This window comes from Microtus pennsylvanicus, chromosome X (assembly GCF_037038515.1).
Source record: "Microtus pennsylvanicus isolate mMicPen1 chromosome X, mMicPen1.hap1, whole genome shotgun sequence".
Lineage (NCBI taxonomy): Eukaryota > Metazoa > Chordata > Mammalia > Rodentia > Cricetidae > Microtus > Microtus pennsylvanicus.
In genome coordinates this window covers 36,884,298-36,906,185 of record NC_134601.1, presented here as the reverse complement: position 1 = coordinate 36,906,185, position 21,888 = coordinate 36,884,298, and positions in this window count along the sequence as shown.

Here is a 21,888-nt window from a genome sequence, read left to right as displayed (position 1 = left end):
CTTATCTAAAAAAATGTCCATTTCTTTTGTATTTTCTAGTTTTGTGGCATACAGGCTTTTGTAGTAAGATCTAATGAGTCTCTGAATTTCCTCTGTGTCTGTGGTTATGTCCCCCTTTTCATTTCTGATCTTATTTATTTGCGTGTTCTCTCTCTGTCGTTTAATTAGTTTGGATAGGGGTTTGTCGATCTTGTTGATTTTCTCCAAGAACCAACTTTTTGTTTCATTGATTCTTTGGACTGTTTTCTGCGTTTCTATTTTGTTGATTTCCGCCCTCAGTTTGATTATTTCCAGTCTTCTACTCCTCCTGGGCGCATCTGCTTCTTTTTTTTCTAAAGCTTTCAGGTGTGCTGTTAAGTCTCCGATGTATGCTTTCTCTGTTTTCTTTAAGTGGGCATTTAGTGCTATGAACTTTCCTCTTAGCACTGCTTTCATGGTGTCCCATAGGTTTGAGTATGTTGTCCCTTTATTTTCATTAAATTCAAGGAAGACTTTAATTTCTTTCTTGATTTCTTCCTTGACCCAGGTGTGGTTCAGTAGTTGACTGTTCAGTTTCCATGAGTTTGTCGGCTTTCTGGAGGTAGGATTGTTGTTGAATTCTAACTTTAATCCGTGGTGATCTGATAAGACACAGGTGGACACTGATATTTTTTTGTATCTGTGGAGGTTTCCTTTGTTTCCGAGTATGTGGTCAATTTTCGAGAAGGTTCCATGGGCTGCAGAGAAGAAGGTATATTCTTTCCTATTTGGGTGGAATGTTCTATAGATGTCTGTTAAGTCCATTTGCTTCATTACCTCCAGTAGTTCTCTTACTTCTCTATTAGGTTTCTGTCTGATTGACCTGTCCATTGCTGAGAGAGGTGTATTGAAGTCTCCTACTACTAGTGTGTGTGGTTTGAGGTCTGCCTTGAGTTTTAGTAATATTTCTTTTACATACGTGGGTGCTTTTATATTAGGGGCGTAAATATTCAGGATTGAGACTTCATCCTGACAAATTGTTCCTGTTATGAGTATAAAGTGTCCATCTCGATCTCTTCGGATTGATTTTAGTTTGAAGTCAGTTTTGTTAGAAATTAATATGGCCACACCTGCTTTTTTCTTAGGACCATTTGCTTGAAAGATCTTTTCCCAGCCCTTTACTCTGAGTAGATGCCTGTCTTTGTGGTTGAGATGTGTTTCTTGCAAACAGCAGAATGTTGGATCCTGTTTTCGTATCCAATCTCTTAGCCTGTGCCTTTTTATAGGTGAATTGAGACCATTAATATTAAGTGATATTAATGACCAGTGGTTGTTTACGCCAGATATTCTTATTGTTTTTGGAAGTAGAATTTGTGTGTCTCCCTTCTTTGAGTTGTGCTAGTGAAGGGTCGCTAGATGCCTGAGTTATTGTAAGCAGTGTTGGCAATGTTGGATTCCTTGGGTTGCGATTTTCCTTCTATTACTTTCTGTAGGGCTGGATTCGTGGCTACGTATTGTTTAAATTTGTTTTTATCCTGGAATGTCTTGATTTCTCCATTTATAGTGAACGAAAGCTTGGCTGGGTATAGTAGTCTGGGCTTGCATCCATGGTCTCTTAGCTTCTGCAGTACTTCTATCCAGGACCTTCTGGCTTTCATTGTTTCCATAGAGAAATCAGGTGTAAGTCTGATCGGTTTACCTTTATAAGTTACTTGGCCTTTTTCCTTTGCAGCTCTTAGTATTCTTTCTTTAACCTGTATATTTTGTGTTTTGATTATTATATGGCGAGGGGATGTTTTCCTTTGATCCAGTCTGTTTGGTGTTCTATATGCTTCTTGAATATTCAAAGGAATATCTTTCTTTATGTTGGGAAAGTTTTCTTCCATAATTTTGTTCAAAATATTTTCTGGGCCTTTGAGCTGTGACTCTTCTCCTTCTTCTATTCCTATTATTCTTAGATTTGGTCTTTTTATTGTGTCCCATATTTCCTGAATGTTTTGTGATGAGAATTTGTTGGCTTTGCAGTTTTCTTTGATCAGAGCGTTTATTTTCTCTATGTTGTCCTCAGAATCTGAGATTCTCTCTTCTATTTCTTGTATTCTATTGATTATGCTTGTTTCTGTAGGCTCTGCTCGTTGACCTAGATTTTCCATATCCAGCTGGGCCTCAGTTTGTGTTTTCTTCCTTGCTTCCATTTCAGTTTTCAATTCTTGAACTGTTTCCATTACCTGTTTGATCGTTCTTTCTTGGTTTCCCAGGGTATTATGTACGTATTTACTCATTTCTTCAAATTTTTGGTTATACTTCTCATCCATTTCTATAAGGGCATTTTTCACATGTTGTTTAAGGGACTCTACAGCTTTCATAAAGTCAATTTTTTCCACTTCTTCTGTGTTATGGTGTTGGAGACCTTCTGTTGTAAGATCGTTGGGTTCTGGTGTTTTCATGTTGTTTTTCAGATTATTGGGTGAATTCTTTCCTTGGCGCCTGCCCATCTCCTCCTATCGATGCTATCTAAGGGGTCTTTTAAAACTGGTTCAGGTTCCCCTGCTGGCCAGGGGCTCCTCTTACAAAATGCCCTTGCTCTGTTTCCTGGATCCTGCCGGGGGCCAAGATCCCTCTCTCCCCTCAGAAAGGTCTTCAGGAATAGGACCCGGCTCCTCCTTTGCCAGGGACCTCCCCAACCGAAGGCCTACCTCTTTGGTTTAATTGTAGTGGGGCGATCTGTTCTTGGTGTTGCGCGCGCGGTCCCTGCAGCCTGCTTCTCCTGCTGGGACGGTTCCCGCCGCCAGCAGCCTGTGTCCTCTGCTGCCGCTCTGGTCCCAGTGGGTCCCCGCCGGCTGCGCTGGGCGTCCTCCGGCCGCGTTCCGCCGCCCGGTGGTCCGGCCGCGTTCCGCCGCCCGGTGGTCCGGCCGCGTTCCGCCGCCCGGTGGTCCGGCCGCGTTCCGCCGCCCGGTGGTCCGGCCGCGTTCCGCCGCCCGGTGGTCCGGCCGCGTTCCGCCGCCCGGTGGTCCGGCCGCGTTCCGCCGCCCGGTGGTCCGGCCGCGTTCCGCCGCCCGGTGGTCCGGCCGCGTTCCGTTCCGCCGCCCGGTGGTCCGGCCGCGTTCCGTTCCGCCGCCCGGTGGTCCGGCCGCGTTCCGTTCCGCCGCCCGGTGGTCCGGCCGCGTTCCGTTCCGCCGCCCGGTGGTCCGGCCGCGTTCCGTTCCGCCGCCCGGTGGTCCGGCCGCGTTGCGTTCCGCCGCCCGGTGGTCCGGCCGCGTTCCGTTCCGCCGCCCGGTGGTCCGGCCGCGTTGCGTTCCGCCGCCCGGTGGTCCGGCCGCGTTGCATTCCGCCGCCCGGTGGTCCGGCCGCGTTGCGTTCCGCCCAGGATAGTGTTTTCTATTTCCATCCATTTGCATGCAAAATTCGAGAAGTCATTGTTTTTTACCGCTGACTAGTACTCAAATGTGTAGATGTGCCACACTTTCTTCATCCATTCTTCCACTGAAGGACATCCAGGTTGTTTCCAGGTTCTGGCTATTACAAATAATGCTGCTATGAACATAGTTGAACAAATGCTTTTGTCATATGATAGGGCATCTCTTGGGTATATTCCCAAGAGTGGTATTGCTGGGTTCAGGGGTAGGTTGATCCCGAATTTCCTGAGAAACCGCCACACTGATTTCCAAAGTGGTTGCACAAGTTGCATTCCCACCAGCAATGGATGAGTGTACCCCTTCCTCCACAAGCTCTCCAGGAAAGGCTATCCTTGGTGTTTTTGACTTTAGCCATTCTGACAGGTGTAAGATGATATCTCAAAGTTGTTTTGATTTGCATTTCTCTGATTGCTAAGGAGGTTGAGCATGACCTTAAGTGTCTTTTGGCCATTTGAAGTTCTTCTGTTGAGAATTCTCTGTTCAGTTCAGTGCCCCACTTTTTAATTGGGTTAATTAGCATTTTAAAGTCTAGTTTCTTGAGTTTTTATATATTTTGGAGATCAGACCTTTGTCTGTTGTGGGGTTGGTGAAGATCTTCTCCAGTCAGTAGGTTTTCTTTAAGTGGGCACTTGGTGCTATGAACTTTCCTCTCAGGAATGCTTTCATGGTGTCCCATAAGTTTGAGTAGGTTGTTTCTTTATTTTCATTAAATTCGAGGAAGACTTTAATTTCTTTCTTTATTTCTTCCTTGATCCAAGTGTGGTTCAGTAGTTGACTGTTCAGTTTCCATGAGTTTGTAGGCTTTCTGGGGGTAGCATTGTTGTTGAATTCTAACTTTAATCCATGGTGATCTGATATCACACAGGAGGTTATGAATATTTTTTTGTAACTGTGGAAGTTTGCTTTGTTATCAATTGTCGAGAAGGTTCCATGAGCTGCAGAGAAGAAGGTGTATTCTTTCCTATTTGGGTTGAATGATCTATAGATGTCTGTTAAGTCCATTTGATTCATTACCTCCATTAATTCTCTTTTTTCTCTGTTAGGTTTCTGTCTGATTGACCTGTCCATTGGTGAGAGAGGAGTGTTGAAGTCTCCTACTATTAGTGTGTGCGGTTTCATGGCAACCTTGAGTTTTAGTAATGTTTCTTTTACGTACGTGGGTGCTTTTATACTAGGGCCATAGATATTCAGGACTGAGACTTCATCGTGATGAGTTGTTCCTGTTATGAGTATAAAATGTCCCTCTCCATCTCTTCTGATTGATTTAAGTTTGATGTCAACTTTGTTAGAAATTAGTATGGCCACACCTGCTTGTTTCTTAGGTCCATTTGCTTGATAAAACTTTTCCCATCCCTTTACTCTGAGTAGGTGCCTGTCTTTGTCGTTAAGGTGTGTATCTTGTAAACAGCAGAATGTTGAATCTTGTTTTCGTATCCAATCTCTTAGCCTGTGCCTTTTTATAGGTGAGTTGAGTCCATAGACATTAAGTGATATTAATGACCAGTGTTTGTTTACTCCGGTCACTTTTTTAGTATTAAAGTTTGTGTTTTTCCCTTCTTTGAGTTGTGCTGGTGAAGGGTCTCTACTTGTTTGAGTTATTGTGGTCATTGTTGGACTCCTTGGTTTGTGATTTTCCTTCTATTACTTTCTGCAAGGCTGGATTTGTGGCTACGTATTGTTTAAATTTGTTTTTATCCTGGAAAATTTTGTTTTCTCCATCTATAGTGAATGAAAGCTTGGCTGGGTATAGTAGTCTGGGCTTGCATCCATGGTCTCTTAGTTTCTGCAGTACATCTATCCAGGACATTCTGGCTTTCATTGTTTACATAGATAAATCAGGTGTAAGTCTGATAGGTTTACCTTTATAAGTAACTTGGCCTTTTTCCTTTGCAGCTCTTAATATTCTTTCTTTATTCTGCATGTTTTGTGTTTTGATTATTGCATGGCAAGGAGATGTTTTTTTTTTTTTTTGATCCAGTCTATTCTGTGTTCTGTATGCTTCTTGAACCTTCAAAGGAATATCTTTCTTTAGATTGGAAAAGTTCTCTTCTATAATTTTATTAAATATATTTTCTGGACCGTTGAGCTGTACTTCTTCTCCTTTTTCTATCCCAATTATTCTTAGGTTTGGTCTTTTTATTGTGTCCCAGATTTCCTGAATGTTTTGTGATGAGAATTTGTTGGTTTTGCTGTTTTCTTTAATCAGTGTGTTTATTTTCTCTATGGTATCTTCAGTGTCTGAAATTCTTTCTTCTATCTCTTGTAGTCTGTTGGTAGTACTTGTCTCTGTAGTTCCTGTTCATTTACCCAGATTTTCCATCCCCATCCTTCCCTCGGCTTGTGTTTTTTTTTTTCATTATTTCCATTTCATTCTTCAAGTCTTGAACCACTTCCCTTACCTGTTTGATTGTTTTTTCTTGTTTCTCTTGGTTTTCTTGGGTATCTTTGAGTGATTTATTCATTTACTCTACCTTTTTTTTGTGCTCTCTAATTGTGTATGGCAGTTTTTCACCTCCTGTTTAAGGTCTTCTATTATTTTCATATAATTCACTTTTGAGTCCATTTCTTCTAATTCTTCTAGAGTAGGGTGTACACTTCTTCTTATTTCTCGATCCGTGGATTCTGGTGATGTCATGTTGCCTTTCAGGTTGTTGGGGGAATTCTTGCCTTGGCGCCTTCCCATCTCTTCCTTCAAAGGGAGCCAGGAGAGGCCTGGTGTCTTGGTCCAGTCTTTGCTGTGACTGTCTCTCTGGGTGTATCTCTTCAGTGTAGAAGCAGGAACCATCCAGTCCAGATGGAACTTTTCAGCACCAAAACATAGATGCCTGGTAGTCCAATGACCCGTGGACACAAGGGAGAACTTGGGGGTAGGGCGGGGACGAGTAGAACACAGGACACCCTGCTGCAAAAGCTGAAGGTGCGCGTGCTCCCTTTGGTGTGGGGGGGCTTGAGGCCTGCCAAGGTAGGCAGGCACTCACCTCTCTGGGTGGGTAGCCTTTGTGTAGGAGCAGAAAACTGTTCCTGAGCAAAGGACCATGCAGAAAACGCAGGCTTGGAGGGGGGGGGGTCGTGTGTAAGAAAGACAGCCCTGCAGAAGCAGCTGGGAGAGGGAGGTTTGTGCTCTCTTCTGGGACAATCCGCCCCTGGATAGCACACACTCACTCGTCCAGATGGAACTCCTCATTACCTAACCAGGGTCTCCTGGTAGCCCAATGATCCGGGGACAAAAGGAAAAACGGGGCAGGCAGGGCGAGATCCAGGAGAGCACAGGCACCCCTGGAGCACAAGCTGAATTTGTCTGGGCTCCCTTACAGGGGTCCTTGAGACCTGCCTGGTAGGCAGGCACTTACCCCTCTGGGTGGGTAGCCTTAGTGTAGGAGCTTAAAACTGTTCTTGAGCACTGGTCCTAGCATACAGCAGGGCAGGTTTGGGGGGGGGTCACTCTATTATATTTTAATATTTATTTTATTATCTTAATTGGCCATGTGGGCACCAGTCTGTCGATGAGGGTCTGCTTGTTCTTTCCAAACTGCCCAGATAGCTTAGACCTGAAATAATCACACAGAAACTGTATTAATTAAAACACTACTTGGCCCATTAGCTCTAACTTCCTATTGCCTAATGATTAACATCTTAATTTAACCCATCTCTATTAATCTGTTTATCACCACAAGGTCGTAGCCTACCAGCAAAGTTTCAGCAAGTCTTCAGAAGTGGATCCCTGGCATTTCTCTCTCTTCTTTCCTTCTCCCAGCATTCAGTTCAGTTTTACCTGCCTACCTAAGTTCCGCCCTACCAATAGGCCAAGGCAGTTTCTTTATTCATTAACCAATAAGAGCAACTCATAGACAGAAGGACCACCCACACCAATCCTATCCCTCCCTTTCTTTCCTCTCCTTTCCTTCATTTCTTCTTTTTCTTTGAGTCAGGGTCTCATGTATCCCAAGCTGGTCTTGAACTCCCTATGAAGCTGAAGATTATCTTGAACTCCTGATCTTCCTGCCTCTGTCTTCCAAGTACTCTGATTACAGGCATGCATTACTACACTCAGTGGTCATGTTTTTCAGTAAGCATCATTTTTTTTGCAAGTTCAACCATACGTTTTGTTGCTTATACCAGTCTTTACTCCCTTTCAGAAAATGTTTGTATTAACATATACTTATTATATATAGTAATGAGCTTAATTATGACATTCTCATATACATACATAATGTATTTGAATCCTATTCACCCCACAATGCTTCTTCATGTCCATTTCCATTCCCACTAACCAGCTTCCTCTTTCCAACTTACCACTCTTCTACTTATACATCTTTTTTTGTGACACAGTTAGTTTAAATAGGGCTGTTTATAGGAAGTTGAGTAAGAGTTTGTCTATAGGAGGCGGTGGCGGGGAAGAGACAGAAATCTTTAATAAATAAATAAATTTAAAAAAACCATGACAACACCTCACTTCATCCTCATTGGTTTGGCCATGGTGAAAAAGCAAACATTTTCACAATGGGGTTTATAACCAGAACTCAGAAACGTGTATTTTTTTCTATTTTTGTTTATGTTACCTGAATTTTGTATTAATAAAGTATTTTCATAGGATATTCTATACTAGGAAAATACTGTTTTTGTGTGTACCATATCACTCACAGAGGACCAGGAACATGAATGGCATATGCTGGATGAAAAAAAGAAGAGGATAACAATTGCTAGTGAGGGGTTGGAGAAACAAGCCTTTACATGATTCTTCTGCAAGTGACGACGGCCTGGTCACTATGGCAAATGGTTCTGTTTGCCATAAAGCTGAACGTGGAAGAACCCGGCTTTTCCATTTCTAGGTTTACAGCCAATTCCCCTGAAGCAAGGACTTGAACTTGATGGATGTATGTCAGCCTTTATTTGTAATACATAAAATTTGCAACAAAAAAGTGCAAAAAAAAAAACTAGACCTAGTTCTTCATGTCTATAATTCCAGCACTTGAGCTATGGAAACAAAAGGATCGGAAATCAGGGTCATATTTTGGGCTAAAAGAGACTCAGTCTCCAAGTAACTAATTAACTAACTTGTTAGCTAACTATTTAGCAAACTAACTAAAAACATTTTGTGTGTATTAAAGATTGTACCCAGTTCCTCACACATGCAAAAACATATTCTAAAACAGAGCCAGAAATCAAGTTCAGTCAAGCAGTCATATTGTTGTGAGCTATCCACCAGAGGAGGATTCTGGAACACAGATTCAAGAAAACAGAAAGTCATTATTAGCCAACCTGTAATACATTGGGTTTCTGGACCCCAGTGCATTGATGAGCATTTCTCAGCATATACTTTTTTCTTATTTGTTTTGTTTTTGATTTTTCAAGATAGGGCTTCTCTGTGTAGCCCTGGCTATGCTGGAACTTTCTCTGTAGATCAGGCTGACCTCGAACTCAGAGATCTGCCTGCCTTTGCCTCTCAAGTGCAGGATTAAAGACATGCACTGCCATGGCCCAACTAAGCATGGGCTTTTAAGCCCAAAAGTTATATCCTGTGTTGCCACACCTCAGTGAGTAAGAACAGCTATTCAGAAGCAGAACTATAGAAGCCAAAATGCAAGGTTAGTACATTTAGGGATTTTCCCAGAACTTTAATAGATTAGGTCTTTGTTCTTAATTTGGCAAGGGTTACTGCCTAAGTGCTGATTTTCAAGGTCTAAATGGTACTTTAGTTGTGTTAAAGTATGGGGGGCGGGCTGTTATAGTATGTCCAGTTTTGTGTTTTATGTTGGGAAGATGGATTAGTGACTAAAATGCTTGTCATACAAATGTGAAGAAATGAGTTCCAATTTCCAGAAGTATCTGTAACTTCAACCTTCCTATGGTAAAATTGGAGGTGGAGCCAAGAGAATCCATTGATGCTTGTGGGCCATTTAGCCTTGTTTGTAGCAATGAACAACAAAAGAAACCCTGCCTTAAGGTAGAAAGCAAAGGCCAACATTCAAGATTGCCTTTTGAGCTCCACATGTGTCACTGAATGTGTGGACTCTTTTCCTGGCATTAGTATTCACACAGACACATCACACAATATTTAAAAAGACCATTTTAGTTACATAACCCAATTCTTTGTGGCATTCTTCTGACAAAACAAGAGTGCCTCAATCTAGTTAAACTGTTCATTTCTCCTTAAGAAGGGTCATGCAAATTGTCTAAAAGTAGAAGTCTGTGGGGTTAGATGCCCCCAAGGTACCTCTCAAATCACATTGTGTAGTTACTAGCTGCTCTCAATTTCACAAGGCCTACACTGATGGTGATTTCAGATGTATCCTTGTCATTGTCCTCAAAACAAAATTCTTTTGGGTCATTGCTCAGTGCCAAATTGCTCTAAAGAAGTTTTGTCCTCAAGTTGCAGTGCTAGAAGAAGCAATGTGGCTATTTCTTTCTGTAGTTTTCATTTACCTCAAATCAGGTCAATGCCTGCGAACTTGGAGCAAACACTTCCAGTACTTGAGATAATTTAATATTTATTATTTTATGTCAGAGACTGAGATAGTCATTGTGGGAAAAGGTGAATCTTTTATAGACTTCCACATAGTTAGTTGCTAGAATACAACTTTATTCTTTAAAGTATCACACACTATAATGGTTTTTTGAAAATTTCAGGGGGTAAAACAACAGTTTGCAGTGAATCGCAATATATACTTTCAATTTAAAATCATATCCAAAATAGAGGCACTGCAATTTATTCATGATTTAGTTTAAGAGTTTCATTCAGCCCTGTAACTCAGGAATTTAGAGCTCAAAGACACATATACAAATAGAACAACAAACAGCTTTGAATTGGGAACCTTCTTTTTCTTTCACATGTCACATGGTAACTTATGGTAGCCAGCCTGTCCATGATTAACTGAGTAGGAACTAATTTCCACATTTTTAAGACTGTTTCTGTGGTGCTGGAGAGAATGCTCAGTGGTTAAGAACAATTCTTAAAAAAAAATTAAAAAAAAAGAAAAGAACAATTCTTTCTCTTACAGAGGACCTGGAGTTTAGTTCCCAGCATATACCTGGTGGCTTAAAAACATTGGTAATTTCAGTTTCAGGGGATTCAGAGCACTACTCTGGCCTCTGTAGGTATCTGGCAAATACTCATCTGATAAAATACTCATATACATACATAAAAATAAAATAGAATGAAAAGTTAAGAAAAGCAGCAATAGAGGAAGACACCATGGGTCTTAGGCTTCCACATGTACATGTATATGCATCTATACACACACAGAAGCATGTACGCATGCACACCCAACAACATACGTATCACACACACACACACACACACACACACACACACACACACGCTGACAGATACAAACTCACAAAAGGAACAGTCATAGTTGGCTGTATGTGGGACGAAGCTGAAATGGGATTTCAACTGCAGAATGGCTAAGGTCACTTAGGGAGTTAAGGTTTCTGGAAGTCTTTACAAATTGATTTTTATTTATCTAACAGCTTGAGAATGTTTAAGGCTTGCAGTTTAAAACTTCTCTTCCAGGAGTTCCACTGGAAGACCGTGACACACAACTGCAACAAATATGCTGAGGGCCCAGGTAAGTCCCATACAAGTTCTCTGTTTAGCAGTTCAGTCTCTGTGAGCCCCTATGATCCCAGGTTAATTCACTGTGTGTGTGTTTCCCATGGTGTCCTTGGTCACTTTGGTTCTCATGGTCTAGTCCTTCCTCCCCTTCTTCCACAGGATTTCCCAAGGTCTGCCTAATATTTGCTATGGATCTCTGCATCTGTTTCCTTCAGTTGCTGGGTAAGCCTTTCTGATGAAAATTGAGCTAGACAATTATCAATGAGTATAGCAGAATATCGTTAGGAATCATTTCATTGACTTTTTTTTTGTTAGTCATGCTTGGTTATGTCCTAGGTCTCTGGGCTGTCAAGCCTCTGGGTCCTGATTCTCTAGGAACTGTCAGGAGTGGGTTCCTTCTCATAATATGGATCTCAAGCTGGACCAGTCATTGTTTGGCCAGTGCCATAATTTCTGCACTACCTTTGTCCAAGCATATCTTATAGACAGGGAACATTGCAGGTCAGAGCTTATGTGGCTGGGTTGGGATATCAATCCTTCAACTGGAAGGTTACAGAAGATGGCTTTTTCAGGTTCCATATATCCCAATCCTAGGAGTCGTAGCTAGGGTCACCCTCATAGATTCCTCAGAGTTTCCATTGCACTAGGTTTCTAGCTCATTCCAGAGATCTCCCAATTCTAGTTGTCTTTCCCAGACATACATGCAGGAAAAACACAACTGCACATGAAATAAAAACAAATTATTCTTTTTTAAAAAAGAAGAAAGGCATCAAATTATCTAGGAAGTAAAGTGTGCCTAAGTTTTGGGGAAGATCTTGCCAAAAATCTGAGGGGCAGACAACCCGAGGTGACAATGAGTTTGGCACACTGTAAAATCCACAGGAAGAATGTTGGACCAAGGATACCAAGCAGTTCAAAGATGTAGATAGAGAAAAAAAACCTGTGTATTGCCATGTTAATTGTGATGATGGCTTGGATTAGATTTTCAAAAGTTGCTAAAGTCCTCTGGGAGGATAGAACAGGAGAGAAATATGATCTGAGCAGTGACAGTTTGAAAATATTTCAAGTACTCTTGCGTCTGTGGATCGCTGAGAATAGTCCTGAGTGCTGATAGCGTGTTGACAGAGCCTTCTGAAAATTCCTCTCAATCTCTTCATTTAAGGTAAATGAAAATTATACATTGGGGAACTTTGTAGTATGCAGCTTTTTTGGTTCAGGATTTCAGATTGCAGTTTTCATTTCCCACTCTTGGCTCTTGGGTGGATATAGTCCAAGGTCTGTCACTAGTGGTGACTTTGAAGTATTCACGGTTTCTTTCTTTCTTTCTTTCTTTCTTTCTTTCTTTCTTTCTTTCTTTCTTTCTTTCTTCCTTCCTTCCTTCCTTCCTTCCTTCCTTCCTTCCTTCCTTCCTTCCTTCCTTTCTTTTCTGTTTTTCTCACTATGTAGCTCTGCCTGTTCTGGAACTCACTCTATAGACCAGCTGGCCTCAGACTCAGAAATTGCCTTGCCTTTGACTCCCAAGTGTTGACTTTTTTCCTTCTTTCCTTCTTTCCTTCTTTCCTTCTTTCCTTCCTTCCTTCCTTCCTTCCTTCCTTCCTTTTATTTTAAATCTATTAAGTTTTCTATTTTAAACATTTATTTCATATACAATGTTCTGCCTGCATGTATGCTTACAGGCCAGAATGGGGAACCGGCTCTCATTATGGATGGTTGTGAGCCACCATGTAGTTGCTGGAAATTGAACTCAGGACCTCAGGAAGAACAGTCAGTGCTCTTAACCTCTGAGCCATCTCATATGCACATTATATGCCTCTATTTATCCCCCAATCAATCCCTCTCTGGTACGGTAGTGTTTCGGTCCTTGGACTAAATTAATTTCTGGCCAGATCGCTCTCCCCTGACTCCACTGCATTTACTCTATTGCCTTACTCTGACATCTCAAATCCAAAGCTTATCTGTAAATATTCACAAGGTTTGTGGTAAAAAGTCCTCTTTTCCCTCTAGGATGTATGTGTTTACTTGAGAAAGAATTTAAAGTGCAAAGTCTTCCAGTCACGACATAATTCTAGAAATACCTTCTTTTTGTCTTTTAGAAAAAAAAACCCTGTGAGGTGCTGTTCTTTAGCAACCAAATGGCAGAAACAGATTTAAAATCTAGGAATAGATCTTTGTGAAATGTAAGAAATTATATCATAGTATGTTGCCTTGTTGCTAATGTTGTCTTAATATACTATTTAGAATTTGGTTTTCCTCACTGCTTATATGCTTTGCCAGTATTTACTCAGAGTCCATTTTTCAAGGGGCAGTTGCCTCCTCTGCCTGCTTTACAGGAAATATATATTTTAAACCTTTCAAGTTATTGAGAACAATAGGGAAAATGTTTTATTTTTGTTGTCATAGGCATAATAAAACTAAATAACCAAGACTAACATTAGTTTGAACTTTATCTTGGAACATATCCATGAAGAACAAAGGAAGAAAGTTTAGCCTTTTTATTTTTTAGTACAGCTTATATGAAGGACACTTAGACATCAGTGAGTTATAGCTTGTGAATTACTTGTCACAGCCTGGACCCATCTTGATGCTTTTGCATTGTTTTAAAAGTCGAGCCCTCTCTTCCTTTGCAGTCTTCTATCTGTTTTGCCATTATTTCAGCTATTCATTTACTTTGTTGAGATTCTTTATCTTTCAAACCACATTATTTGGGAGGATAGCTGTGGTCTGCATCAGACTGGTTGTCAATTCTGATTTGGGAGAAAGGTTCTTAAAATCCAACAGTGCTGAGACTCATTTCTCCATGTCTCAAGGGATATCATTGGTACGGTTCACAAAATTTTCAAAACTTCACAAAGAATGTGGGACAGTTAATGTGTTTCAGCCATATTATTTTAAGGTAAGATTTCTATGAGATTGAAATCCCTCCCCCAAAGCTGTATTTTCATTTCTTTAAGTAAGATGAAGAAGGAAAGGCAGCTAACTGCAGATTGACTTCCACATGTCTTTGTTATAATACAAACTTCACAGAAAATTTTCTACTGTAGCATGTCACATAGCTAACTTCCATTATTAGAGTTCTCTCTCCCTACATTCTCAAAATATCTCACCTAAGCAATGTACAAATAGCATTAATATGACCATCTTTTATTAAAAATAATCCCATAGACAGGTAAACACACTGTCTCTGATCCCAGGTAGCAAGTAGACTATTAGGCTTTATTTTTTCTTTATTTTTTATTGCTTTATAAATAACAACATTCAAAATTTGCACTTCCTCTCCTCCCCCATTTCCCTCCCGCTCCCCCACTTACTCTCTCCCTTCCCCCTCCAGTCCTAAGAGGGGGCAGTGTACTCTGCCCTGTGGGAAGTTCAAGGCCCTCCCCTTCCATCCAGGCTTAGGAAGGTATGCATCCAAATTGACTAGGATCCCAAAAAGCCAGTATATGCAGTAGAGAAAAATTCCAGTGCCATTATCATTGACTTCTCAGTCTGACCCAATTGTCAGCCACATGCAGAGGGTCCAGGTTGATCCCATGCTTGTTCAGTCCCAGTCCAGCTGGATTTGGTGAGCTTCCCTTAGCTCAGGCACACTGTTTCAGTGGGTGGACCAACCCCTTGAGGTTCTGACTTCCTTGCTCATATTCTCCCTCCTTGTGCTCTTCACCTGGCCCATGGGAGCTTACATCAGTGCTCCCACGTGGGTCTCTGTCTCTATCTCCATCTGTCGCCAGACAAAGGTTCTATGGTGATATTCAAAATATTCATCAGTCTGACTACAGAACAAGGCCAGTTTAGGCACCCTCTCCTCCACTGCCCAGGGTCCTAGCTGGGGACATCCCCGTGGACACCTTAGAACCCCTCTAGAGCCAAGCCTGTTGCCAACATCAAAATGGCTCCCTAAATTAACATATCTTCTTCTCTGCTCCCATATCCGTCCTTCCTCCACCTCAATCATCCCACTCCCCCAACCTCTCCCCAACCCTCCCCTTCTCCCTTCAAAAATACCAATGATAACCTATGCTAGAGAGGATATGGAGTAAGGGGAACACTCATCCATTGCTGGTGGGAATGCAAACTTGTACAACCACTTTGGAAATCAGCGTGGCAGTTTCTCAGAAAATTGGGAGTCAACTTACCTCAGGATCCAGCAATACCACTCTTGGGAATATACCCAAAAATGCCCAATCATACTACAAAAGCATTTATTCAACTATGTTCATATCAGCATTATTTGTAATAGCCAGAACCTGGAAACAACCTAGATGCACCTCAATTAAAGAATGGATAAAGAAAGTGTGGCAATCTACACATTAGAGTACTACTCAGCTGTAAAAAACAATGACATCTTGAATTTTGCATGCAAATGGATGGAAATGGAAAATACTATGCTGAGTGAGATAACCCAGACCCCAAAATACAAATATGGTATGTACTCACTCATTAGTGGATTTTAGCCATAAGCAAAGGACACTGAGCCTATAGTTCATGATCCTAGAGAAGCTAAATAATAAGGTGAACCCAAAGGAAAAAATATATAGATCCTCCTGGAAATTGGAATTAGACAAGATCGCCAGGCAAAATTTGGGAGCATGGGGGTGGGGGTGGGGTGTGAGGAAGGGGATAGGGGGAGAGAGACTCTTAGGCTTTTAAGCAAGTATTTGCTATCATTTTCTGTAGAGCTCCATATGGTACCTATTTCAATTTTTATGCATCAGATGATCTTTGCCATGTCTCTTAAATTCTGCTGCTGTAGTCTGAAAGCAGCCATAGAAGTATATAACTGAATGGACATGAATGTGTTCCAATTGAACTTTATTTATCATAACACACTTATCCTAATTGTATGATGTGTTATTTGTGAACTCTCAATTATAATACTAACAATAGACTTTTATTGTGCTATATTTTTTTCTGCTCCTCTCCTTTCCTACCCTCTCCCATTCTGCCCTCTCCCATGACCCCCACGCTCCCAGTTTACTCAGGAGATCTTGTCTTTTTCTACTTCCTGTTTAGATCCATGTATGTTTCTATTTAACAATTCTGTTTCTATTTAACAATAGACTTTTAAATTACCCTCTCATTACATTGAAGTGTGCTTGTGTGAGTGTGTGTGTGTGTGTGTGTGTGTGTGTGTGTGTGTGTGTGTAGGTTAGAGGTTGACTTTGAGTGTCTTCCTCAGTCACTCCCCGTATTTTTTTCAGATAGGGTATTTCATTAAATATGGAGCTCGTCAATTTGCTCAAGATGCTTGGACTACAATCTCCAGGGATCTGACTGTGTCCCTAGCACATCTACCCCAGCCCCTGAATTGGAGTTGCAGTCATGCACCATGGCACCAGTTTTTATATGGCTCTTAGGGAGCCCCAAACTCAGGTCCTCATGCTTGTGTTAGATGGTTGCCTTATTGACTAAGACATCTTCCCAGATCCAGGAGAGGTATCTTTTTTAATGACCTATTTTATTACTTTTAATTATGTGTATGCATATGTTTTTGTGTGTTGGTGTGTGTATGTGAATGACCGCCTATGGAGGTAGAAAGCATTATATACTTTGATCTTTGGGAGTGGGTGGTTTTGACTCACTTAACATGGGTACTAGGAATCCAATTGTGGTCCTGTGCAAAAGCATTATGAACCCCTAACCACTGAGCAATCCCTTCAGACAAAAGAAGCACTATTTTCTTTCTGGAAAAAAAAAAGATTTATTTATTTGTATTTTTTTTTCAAGACAGGATTTCTCTGTGGCTTTGGAGCCTGTCCTGGAACTAGCTCTGTAGACCAGGCTGGTCACGAACTCACAGAGATCTGCTTGCCTCTGCCTCCTGAGTGCTGGGATTAAAGGCGTGCACCACCATCTCTTGGCTATTTATTTGTATTTTATGTGAGTGCACTGTATGTGTATATGTGTACTTTGTGTGTGTCTGGTACCTGTAGAAGCCAGAATAGGGCACTAGATTCCCTGGAACTGGAGCTCCAAATAGTTATGAGCTACTGTCTAGATGCTGAGAACTGAAGCATCCACATCCTGGAAAAGTAGCTTATGCTCTTAACCACAGAGTCATTGTTCCAGCCCAAGGAGAGAGTTTCCTAATAGAATGTTTTCAACATACCCAAACTACATCATGAAATTCTTGGACAATTGAGAGGATGCCATGAGATACTGTGGCTACATGATAATTTTGCCATTCATCCTAGTGTCTTCATTGTACTTCATTGTACATAGTCACTTCATCAGTTGTCTTGATTTGGTTTCAACAAAAGTGTCCAGACTTCAGATGTTAATTTTTCATAAGTACTATTTATATAGTTGCCTTTGACAAAAAGACTTGGGATTTTATTTAATTAGAATTTCTTAATGGGTTAAACACAGCAAATTTTATAAAGCAACTGCAATGCTAAAAAAAATGTTTATGGGAACAAGCTGAGGAAGAAAAAGTCGAGTTTACTTGAATGTTGCTCACTCTACTTTCTAATTTGCACTTGGTCAAGTATCACTTTATGTAGTTTTGCTTTGTGTAAGGATATTTACAACTCATTCAATTTATTTTGTATTCTCAGAAGACATGTACTTGTTTATTGCTGTATATCAGAGTAACCATGTACAACTTGTTTGCTTCCCATCAGATATGGAGCAGAGAAATGTCCTTCAATAAGCACTTTCACATATGTTTATTTCATTTGATAAAATTCAATTATTTTTACAGATGAACCAGAGAGAAGATAAAGTTACTTGCCCAGGGTCACCTAACCAGTTGAATGCAGATGGAATCAACAACAGGCCTGCTGGCTCTCCAAGGCTGCACTTTCCCCACCACAAAACAGTGTCTACAGGAAGCTACTTGCAGTTCTTGGCAGGCTTTGCCTCCCTCCCCCGTCAAGTTCTTTTCAAGTAAGTCACAAGAAAACTGAGTAGCTGAATATTTGATTCTTTTATATTTTGGAAATACATGCTTTCAAAAGGAGATATGGTGGGTTTTTTTTTTAAACAACCATAGTTCTAGAACTAGGGTATTTCCAAATAAGGATACCGTTCAGAAATTATTTGCTTTCTTGGCAGTCTCCACACATTCTTTGTGAATGCAACTCCATTTCCCATCTTCTGTGTTCAGCGAGGACTCAGATGGTATTAAAAAGCTTTTAAAGGTGTGGCTTAGTGATATTCTTTGCAGATTTGAAATAACCAGACTTCCTGGCAGCATAACGTCACATTGTGATGGAATTGGCTGATAAATTTATTAATTCTAAAGTTGACTTGTGTTAGAGTGCGGTTTTGTATAGTCTGGATCATGGGGATGAGTTGAGGATAAACACGAATGTCAAAACATTATGATACAGGAGATTGGAGGGGGCAGAAGATGGAGCAGAATCTATTAAAATCTATCTTGTTTGAAAGTACTGTGATTATTTCTAACACCATGTAGTCCAATTTAAAAAAACATGAGATTCAAAAATATTAAAATATAGTTTTTGAAGTATATGCCTTTATATAAATATGGGATCCTGATTCTTTCGTTTATTTTTACAGGAAAGCTCTGAGAATATAGAAAATCGTGGCAAGACAAAATGTGAAAATAAGCAAATTCTCACTTAAAACTGATATAAAATCTAGGAAGCATACATTTCAGTCGCTGTTGTGCAGAAATGCAGCAATTTCCTCTGACATCTCTAGTTAAGATTCGGAGCCTGAATATTGACATTCAGTGAGGGAGGACTGTGAAAAACACACTAACCTTTGTCCTAGGATCTCCTAAGCAACACCTTATCTTTTGGCTCTTAGTAGTTGGGGTGTTGGAGGACAATCGGTGAGTGACAATGAGAGGGTGACAGATCTGGAGTTGTTATTCACAGGACTAAATGGATTACTGCTGAGATGGCCAATTTTCTGCCCAGATGTTCCCTTCAGCTCAGCAGTCCATGGCTCATTTTCCCACTACTTCAGTGACTTTGGAAACTGCCACCACTAACACATTTCTGTATGGGCAAGAAGTACCTCACAGCCATAGCTTGCTAGGCTCCTTGTGCATCCCTGATATAACTACAGGGAAAGAAGTACAGGGTTTGAAGTCATCTCAAGAGTTCTTGCTAGCTTGCTTGTGCATGCTTATGAATAGAAACACTTAGGAGACTGAGAGACTGATGGTCAGTTTCAAGCCTATCAAAGCTATGTAGCAAGATCCTGTTTCAAAGAAAACATAAGCTGACATACGTAACTGTTCCCACAAAACAAAAATCTGGTTTCTTTTAAAAAATGGTTTATTTATTTTTAGTTTATGTACATTGGTTTTGTTCTGTTTTGTTTTTTGATTTTCAAGACAGGGTTTCTCTGTTTAGCCTTGTAGTCTGTCCTGAAACTCACTCCGTAGACCAGACTGGCCTCGAACTCACAGAGATCCACCTGCCTCTGCCTCCCGAGTACTGGGATTAAAGGTGTGCAACACAATGATTCGTGTACATCTATGTAAGGGTGTCAGATGCCCTGGAACTGGGGTTACAGACAGTTGTGAGCCACCATGTGGCTGCTCGGAACTGAACCGAGGTCTCTTAACCAGTGTTCTTAACCACTAGGCCATCTCTCCAGCCCCACCCAGTCCCTCTTACATAGCCTTTCCCTTTTCTACATTTCAATTTTCTTCTTCATGGTCTGGATAACCCATGTCTGTAATCTCAGTATTTATGAGGCAAGCTGGAGGACTGAAGCCAGCCCAGACTATGAAGTGACAATGCCTTTAAAAAAAATCAGTGTAATGGGGGGCAGTATTGGCTGTTCCCTGGGAAAGACTGCTTCTCCCACTCCCAGCCTGTATTTATTTGTTAGGATTGAAGCACTGTGAACTTTCCTCCTTCTATGTTGGCATATCCATTGGTTGTATTTTACAGTTAAGACTGGATAAAGAGAGAGAAATGCACTCACCCCACACCCTACATAGTATACATGATGTGGGAGTCTGCTGTTTTGTGTTGATATCATTGGTTAAATAAAGAGAGTGGCTTGGCCCTTTAATAGGACAGAAAATTAGGTAGGAGGAGTAAACAGAACAGAATGCTGGGAGAAAGAAGCCGAATCAGTGAGTCGCCATGATTCTCACTCCTGACACAGCCACAGGTTAATATCTTTCCTGGTAAGCCACCTAGTGGGCTACACAGATTGTTAGAAATGGGTTAGATCAATACGTAAGAGCTGGCCAATAAGAGGCTGGAACTAATGGGCCAGGCAGTGTTTAAAAGAATACAGTTTCCGTGTAATTATTTTGGGTATAAAGCTAGCCAGGTGGCGGGAAGCAGCCCGCTGCTCCTATTACAACAGAGTGGCGCCCGACGTGATGGACTAAATCCACTTAAAAACCTGAGAAGGCTTAAAAATAAGGGAAAGAGAGTTTAACACAGATTTTTTGCTGTTTGTTGGCGGCATGCTGTAGAGAGATTTCCTGATTCGGCAACAGCAGCAGAAAAAAAGCTGTGTCATTTTAAAGTGCAGCTTCTTGGGGCTGTGCTGCCAGTGTGAACTCTGGCTTTAAAGCATTTCAATGGCTTTTGTGGGACTGGATGTTTGTGTTCCCACTTGGGATCGGAAGGAGAGTGCTTTAAGACAGTGCTGATGGCTCAGTGCTCCCCGCCTGCACCTGGGCAGCCGGCCGAATCAGGCTTAGGCAGGCAGAAGAGCATGGCGGATTCCTGCCGCCATACAGAGACGTGTTTTCAGACTGCGCAGTGCTCTGCCTGTCAGATTTGGCTGTAACTTGGATGAAAAGAATTTCTGTGCTGCACACTCAGTCTCAGAATTAAAGTGCTAAGTGCCGCTCCTGGAGGCCCCAGAGCTAGCACAAAATGGTACATCCTCCATTTTGAAATTTTCCTGACTCAGCAGCAGTAAAAAACTGGCTGTTTTAAAATGCTGGCTTTCTGGGCTGTGCCGCCATTGCGATCTCTGTCTGGCTCCTATGGGAGACAGAGCTTTTAAATGGAGCATTTGGAGTAAAGTGCTATGATTTGTTTGATGGCAACTAGACTTGCTGTGTGCCTAAAAGGAAGTCATTGTGTGCTGTGGCTCAGAGGCACAAGCAGCTCCACCACACTACTGGTGCAATGTGCAAGGATCAGAGGCACGAGCAGCTCCGCCATGTTGGACTGGGCAGGGCAAGCAGGCAGTACCTGTTTTTGACCTAAGAATTGTCACAGCTTAGATTCTGAAGTGCTTAGTGATTTAAAGGCGCAAAACAAAGTGCTCCTGGATAGTAAAAAAAAAAAATACACATTCACAAAAAACAGATTCAGACACTGTTGGATGAATGTACATGGGCTTGGGAGAGAGAAGAAAAAGAATATAAAGAATAAAGTTAATGTCTTTAAAAAGGGGTAAAGTCTTTAAAGAGACAGAGTACAGATAGTTAAGAAATTAAAAGAAATAAAGAAAAATAAGCCACGTAAAAATGGAAAATTCACAGAGAGTCTAGATTATGTACATTGTATTTTCTTTAAAATTTTTGGCTGTGAAGGAGCTAAGTACAAAGAGACATTTCATTACATGGGCTGCCAAGCTAAACCAGAATGGATATAAGGGTATTATGATTTCAAAAATTGGGTCTAAGGATATGACGCTTTGGAGAGGGTCTTCTTTTGTTTTCACAGAGGAACAGACCCTGTAGATTGATTCTATACTGATATGGTATGATAGACCACGACCTCCCAAAAAGTTCCTGTGAACACCCTCAAAAAATTACTTCACTCAACTGCCAACTGAGATAAACCTGGCACACAAGTTACACCCTAAATGATCTGACTAACATTGCCCCCATTCAGCTCGAAGCAGTTTGGAGAAAAAAAACTGCACCCATGTTCCCAAAATATTGTTTATAAATGTTCTTTTACATTTAAAGGGGGAAATAATATAGGTATGAATAATTTGCATTGGTATGGATTTTAAGGTCAATTTTGTTATATGTATATGTATTTCTGATCTTGATTA